We start from the raw sequence: 7,390 nt of genomic DNA, 5'->3' as shown, positions 1-7,390 counted from the left end.
TACACTCCTGGAAATTGAAATAAGAACACCGTGAATTCATTGTCCTAGGAAGGGGAAACTTTATTGACACATTCCTGTGGTCAGATACATCACATGATCACACTGACAGAACCACAGGCACATAGACACAGGCAACAGAGCATGCACAATGTCGGCACTAGTACAGTGTATATCCACCTTTCGCAGCAATGCAGGCTGCTATTCTCTCATGGAGACGATCGTAGAGATGCTGGATGTAGTTCTGTGGAACGGCTTGCCAAGCCATTTCCACCTGGCGCCTCAGTTGGACCAGCGTTCGTGCTGGACGTGCAGACTGCATGAGACGACGCTTCATCCAGACCCAAACATGCTCAATGGGGGACAGATCCGGAGATCTTGCTGGCCAGGGTAGTTGACTTACACCTTCTAGAGGACGTTGGGTGGCACGGGATACATGCGGACGTGCATTGTCCTGTTGGAACAGCAAGTTCCCTTGCCGGTCTAGGAATGGTAGAACGATGGGTTCGATGACGGTTTGGATGTACCGTGCACTATTCAGTGTCCCCTCGACGATCACCAGAGGTGTACGGCCAGTGTAGGAGATCGCTCCCCACACCATGATGCCGGGTGTTGGCCCTGTGTGCCTCGGTCGTATGCAGTCCTGATTGTGGCGCTCACCCGCACGGCCCCAAACACGCATACGACCATCATTGGCACCAAGGCAGAAGCGACTCTCATCGCTGAAGACGATACGTCTCCATTCGTCCCTCCATTCATGCCTGTCGCGACACCATTGGAGGCGGGCTGCACGATGTTGGGGCGTGAGCGGAAGACGGCCTAACGGTGTGCTGGACCGTAGCCCAGCTTCATGGAGACGGTTGCGAATGGTCCTCGCCGATACCCCAGGAGCAACAGTGTCCCAAATTTGCTGGGAAGTGGCGGTGCGGTCCCCTACGGCACTGCGTAGGATCCTACGGTGTTGGCGTGCATCCGTGTGTCGCTGCGGTCCGGTCCCAGGTCGACGGCCACGTGCACCTTCCTCCGACCACTGGCGACAACATCGATGTACTGTGGAGACCTCACGCCCCACGTGTTGAGCAATTCGGCGGTACGTCCACCCGGCCTCCCGCATGCCCACTATACGCCCTCGCTCAAAGTCCGTCAACTTCACATACGGTTCACGTCCACACTGTCATAGCATGCTACCAGTGTTAAAGACTGCGATGGAGCTCCGTATGCCACGGCAAACTGGCTGACACTGACGGCGGCGGTGCACAAATGCTGCGCAGCTAGCGCCATTCGACGGCCAACACCGCGGTTCCTGGTGTGTCCGCTGTGACGTGCGTGTGATCATTGCTTGTACAGCCCTCTCGCAGTGTCCGGAGCAAGTATGGTGGGTCTGACACACCGGTGTCAATGTGTTCTTTTTTCCATTTCCAGGAGTGTAAGTGTTGTAGATTGCTTTCTGTTTTTTGAAGTGTTGCTACTATCACCGAATGGTTGTATTACGCAGATCAATGTAGAGTGTGAGTCAGAGGGAAAGATACATACTTTGAGGGGTGATAATATTACTGGTCCTGAACAAGAAACTTCATATGGTCGTGTGCTCTACCCCGTATGGCTTCCAAGACAGAACACGTTCAATATCACTTTTGTACGTTTTTGTTGAATAAATCGCAATATAAAATTAAACTAAATTAAATTTTCATAAAAATATCCTATTCTTTTTTCTCCAGACGAAGGAAGTGTGAGAATACTGAAAACTAGTGCGACGCGCAATTTCTGTAGCTAAGGTAGTTTTCGTAGGACAGTTTGAGGTATTTCCCGACTTGATAGAACACAAGCGACCTGTAACAAATTGTTCATCTCAACGTCTTCTCACTACTGTGGTAAGTTGTAAACAATGACAATGTTTGGACAATACGGGAAGTAAATAACAAATCTACGTTAAATATTTTCTACCTCGGGAACCATTCGGAAAAAATCATATGTCCATATGAAAATTTTTGTTTAGAATTACCAATATTATCACCACTCAAAGCATATACCTTGCATCCTGTATCACCCTGTATACAGGATGTTTCAGTAAGAGCGTGGAAAAATGTAACAGGACATAGAGAATACTCCACTGAACAATATGATGTAGGCAACCTGGGGTCGCAGTAGCCAGCTTAAGGAGATGTGGAAGTAAACTTGTCTCCCGCTTTGTCTAGCATTACTGTTTTCCAGCTTATTGACAACTAACATGCGTACATGTTCACAAGTACTGTGCTGTTTATTTACATGTGCATTCTTTATTTCCTGTAAGGAAACAAGGAATTGCCGGAACTGTAGTTGCCTGTGATGTCGAGACACACCAGAGATATTTGTCAGGGTGCGTCAGGATCTTGTTCGCCGACATCATGCTTGCGTTGAGGCTGATGGTCTTCATTTTCAGCACATTTTGTATGACACAGTAGAAATGGTACATTCGTTGTGTCAACGATGGTACCTTATGTTACCTGTAACTAATGTAAATAAAAAGTGCAAAGTGGTGTTATTTTATTCCTACTATCTCCTTCAGCAGGCTTCTCCGACCCCAGGTCCCCTACCTCAAATTGTTCGGTGGAGTATTCTCTATGTCCTGTTAAATTTTTGCACGCTCTTACTGAAACACCCTGTGTACAGCTACATGTTTGTGGTACGTTCGGTATTAAATTTTAAGTGAAAATATGTTTCAAGTTTTTGATTTATTACATGTTTGTGGTAAGTTCGGTATTAAATTTTAGTGAAAATATGTTTCAGGTTTTTGATTTATTCCGCAGCTTTCCAAAGTTTCACTTACCTTCTGTAGAACGAACATGAGCCCATTTCATTTATTGTAAATAACTATTATACATTATTGTTGTTGTATCATGTTCTACATCCTTAATGGTTTCCTTGCTACGAATCTTTGGAGCGAAAAAGATAGCTATCAATTTTTAACTTATTAATTTGGTTTTCTCAAAGACTCTTCATGGCATGAAGTTCCCCAAGTCACTGAAATGAGTTATTCTTCTCAATAGCTACACCCAAAATTTTGAGCATTTTGCATTCCTTATTAAATCTTGGTGATGCTTTAAATTTACCAATAGTGTTGTAGTCTTAATTATGCAGGACTGAACATGCTGTTTTTTTTTTTTTAATTTATAGGGATATGGCTGACAGAAGACCAGTTAATAATACTTCTGAACACATTACATATAATTTAACTGGAGCTTTATGCTTTTTGGGATCCTGCATGTTTATATTACGTCCTGTATTTTATTAGTGCCCTAAACCGGTTAAGACTTCTTAGGAGGTCATCCTCGGGTAACATATTTCGGAGGAAAGAGGAAAAACAGAAACGAAAACGGGAGAGGTGAATAAAATAATATTTTACTATTTCCCTTCTTTCTTTCTTTTTAAATAGATAACAAGAAGACATTTCAGAAGAGATAGAAAATAATTATATCACAACTTTATTTTTAGTATTTGTTTAGGAACACCATCAATTTCACATATGAGCTTCTCCTATCGAAGATTGTGTTATTTCTTTAATTATTACATGTGGAAGCTGTTGAGAGAACAAGACCATTAAATTTTATGAAAGTCGCTTTTTCAGCTTACTACCTCGACTTTTCTGCAGAACTCCTTGACCCTATTGTCTGTATTACATTTAAGAAATGATTCTTAAAAACCTGTTATCATTGTGTTACAATTACCTTTGCAACTGATTAATTGTTTAAGCACACTAGGTGTTTGCCTAAGAGAAACACAATGACATTCTCGTAAACCAACTCATTTCATTCTATTTTCCACATAAATGACATCAAAACTGATTTAGATTTCTTTGAAAGTCTGCCTCAGGTGATCTGTTTACGAAGAAAAAGAGAAGAAACGGGAAGAGGAGACGGGAATTGTATAATATTTTACTATTTTGCTTTTTTCCTTCTTCTTAAATGTATCATATGAAGATAACTTACTAAGTAGCCTAAACCGGTTACGATGCTATCTGTGCGAACCGAAGCTGAAAAGCAAATTAAAATAATTTTGATTTGAAATCCTCCCAAACGCATAGATGCGCTTCCAGTGTCGTGGAGCATGTCAGTGAAAACATAATATGGCTCAAGTCTAAAACAAAGTATTGAAATACAATTTCAGAGAACTTTAGGTAGAGGTGTTCGGTCATTAACATTACTATCAACATTATTTTGGGAAACCTGTGAATCTGTTCAACAACTGATGTGGCTAAGCGTCACACTAAACCGTCGTTGTCCACAACGGAATAAACTGTAGCATTTCCGTGGGTTCTGTGCCTATAGGCTGGCACCAGATGAGGTTGCTACTCAGCGGCACGATGATCCGGCAGAACCCGGTGCCACGTTCATTCGGCTGTCTTGCTATTATCCTTCCGCCTTACGGAAAGGTTAGAGATGGCGTCAAGTGGCTTTGAAACACTCTCGGATAATCGTCAAGTGGGGGGCAAATGCTCAGGTAGGGATGTCGCAAGGAGAGAAACTCGAGAGCGGCATAGCTAATGTCCCATGATCGACAGACAAACCTTTCTGATGCAAGTCCTGGATTAAGTAATGCATTGCCGGCTGGCCAGGCGCGTCGACACAGCGGCAGGAGACGGCCGCTTTTTTGTGCGCTGAGCCTTTCCACACGAGCGGGAGCCATCGGCAAGACAAGCGGCTGGTGCGTGAAATTTCTCTACGGTTTGGGCCTTTGCGTTTAGGCCGGGCAACCTCAAGATTACAAGCGCTCAGAGGCTATTTTGCTGTCATCGTTTCAATAAGATCAGTTTGGATTCCGTAGAAATGTTGGAACACGTGAGGCAACACTGATCTTTCGACTTATCTTAGAAGAATGATTAAGGAAAAGCAAACCGCGTTTCTAGCATTTGTATACTTAGAGAAAGCTTTTGACAATGTTGATTGGAATACTTTCTTTCAAATTCTGAAGGTGGCAGGGGTGAAATGCAGGGAGCGAAAGGCTATTTACAATTTGTACAGAAACCAGATGGTAGTTATAAGAGTCGAGGGGTATGAAAGGGAAGCAGTGGTTGAGAAGGGAGTGAGGCAGGGTTGTAGCCTATCCCCGATGTTATTCAATCGGTATATTGAGCAAGCAGTGAGGAAACAAAATAAAAGTTCGGAGTAGGTACTAAATCCAAGGAGAAGAAATAAAAACTTTGAGGTTCGCCAATGACATTGTAATTCTGTCAGAGACAGCTAAGGACTTGGAAAAGTAGTTGAACGGAATGGACAGTGTCTTGAAAGAAGGATATAAGATGAACATCAACAAAAGAAAAACAAGGATAATGGAATATAGTTGAAATAAGTCGGGTGACGCTGAGAGAATTAGATTAGGATAGTAAAGGAGTTTTGCTATTTTGGGAGCAAAATAACTTATGATGGTAGAAGTAGGGAGGATATAACATGTAGACTGGCAATGGAAAGAGTATCTGAAGAAGAGATATTTGTTAACATCGAGTATAGATTTAAGTGTCGGGAAGTCGTTTCTGAAAGTATTTGTATGGAGTGTAGCCATGTATGGAAGTGAAATATGGACGATAAATAGTTCGGACAAGAGGAGAATAGAAGTTTTCAAAATGTGGTGATTCAGAAGAATGATGAAGATTAGATGGGTAGATCACATAACTAATGAGGAGGTATTGAATAGAATTGTGGAGAAAAGGAATTTGTGGTACAACTTGACAAGAAGAAGGGACCGGTTGGTAGGACATGTTCTGAGGCATCAGGGGATCACAAATTTAGCATTGGAGGGCAGCGTGGAGGGTAAAAATCGTGGAGGGAGACCAAGAGATGAATACACTAAGCAGATTCAGAACGATGTAGGTTGCAGTAGGTACTAGGAGAAGAAGATGCTTGCACAGAATAAGTAGCATGGAGAGCTGCATCAAATCAGTCTAAGGACTGAAGACCACCACAACGACAACAACAACAGTACCTTACTAATTGCTAGAACACACGAATTGTGGAAAACGTATTACGCACTGAAAAAGAAGACGTACCACGAAGGAGTTAAGCAAACTGGTCACAAGTTGGTACTCATAAAGGTACTAACAAAAATGCAAAATTGTAAAGCCGACCACTGCAAGCCAGAGAGTACTTCAGGTGGAGCTGGAGCGAGACTCTGAGTGAAAATCTTCGGCGTCCACAACAGCACTTTGGAGACCGATACAGAGAGCTGAAGGGTGCCGGATTCCATGACCGACGGCCACCTGTGACATAGCAGCTGGCTCTTGACGCTTCACTGTGCCAGCGACACTGCAAGAAGAATGCAGGCTGGCTTTCTGACAGTGAAAAGGTGCTACTGCACCTTCCTGGTTGTGGTACAGCAGTTTGCAAGACAATCCTGTATGTCTGCCTAATAAATATGTTTTCGACAATGATGTTTCCTTGGCGCTCTCTAGCGGAATTAGGACCTCACCACCACATTCCGCAAGTGGTTGCCGATGGTAGAGAGATCTACATCGGACGTCATACCCAGACATCTAGGACAACGGTAGCCGACCAGATACACAGCTTTGAGTTAAAGTTTGTAACAATGCGGTGTGGTGACTGAATGATATTTGTTTGGTTTCTTGTTCAGTATTTTCTTATGGCCATGTTGAGCAACGGGGACCTTCATAATACGACAAAAGTGTCATTTTTTGGACTGCAGGAACCTACATATCTGTCTGAATTCTGCGGGAACACTATAGAAGTTTACTTGCAACCAGTGAGGAGTTTATCTGGGCATGACACGCCATGTTTCAAACTGTGTAAGCTACCTATATTACATGTAAAAGGATTGGTCATGAAGTACACTAGTGTACAAAATCTCATTGGGCTATGATACGTCGTATCTTCTTGTGTGTATATGCAGTTTTTCTTCTTTTTTGGTACAGTGGTAGATGAGATTTACACAAATGCCAAAAACATGAGCAGCGACTCTGAATGACAAAGTGGAAGCTTTGAACGGAAAGATAGCCACATTGTTATCAACTAAAACATAACAAGGGCAAGACAAATAAGCACTGTGTATGAGAATGGAGCAATGGGAAGCCATTGGGATTGGCTCCCAACGGCTTCTCATTCCTCCTGATCGAGGAGAAAATAACACCACATTAAGTGTATCCGCCCATTCCATTGATCCCGCATCACTTACCCTCATGGTGCCATTTTCGGGGAAAGCAACCAAGAATATTTATATTTTTGTTGGTGATGTAAAGGCTTCAGCCAAATTGGTAAAAAAACGGAACAGATGTTCTTAAATATGGCTTGATTAAAGTTAGTGTGTGATGCAAGAACGTGTATTATGTCCTGCAAGACCAACAGTAAGGCCCAAACGTTTGATGCACTGGCCAACGGTCTAATACAGCGCTATTAGAAACAAAGCAGCT

This window comes from Schistocerca gregaria, chromosome 4 (genome assembly GCF_023897955.1).
Source record: "Schistocerca gregaria isolate iqSchGreg1 chromosome 4, iqSchGreg1.2, whole genome shotgun sequence".
NCBI classification, from domain to species: domain Eukaryota; kingdom Metazoa; phylum Arthropoda; class Insecta; order Orthoptera; family Acrididae; genus Schistocerca; species Schistocerca gregaria.
Note: the sequence above shows the minus strand (reverse complement) of the source record.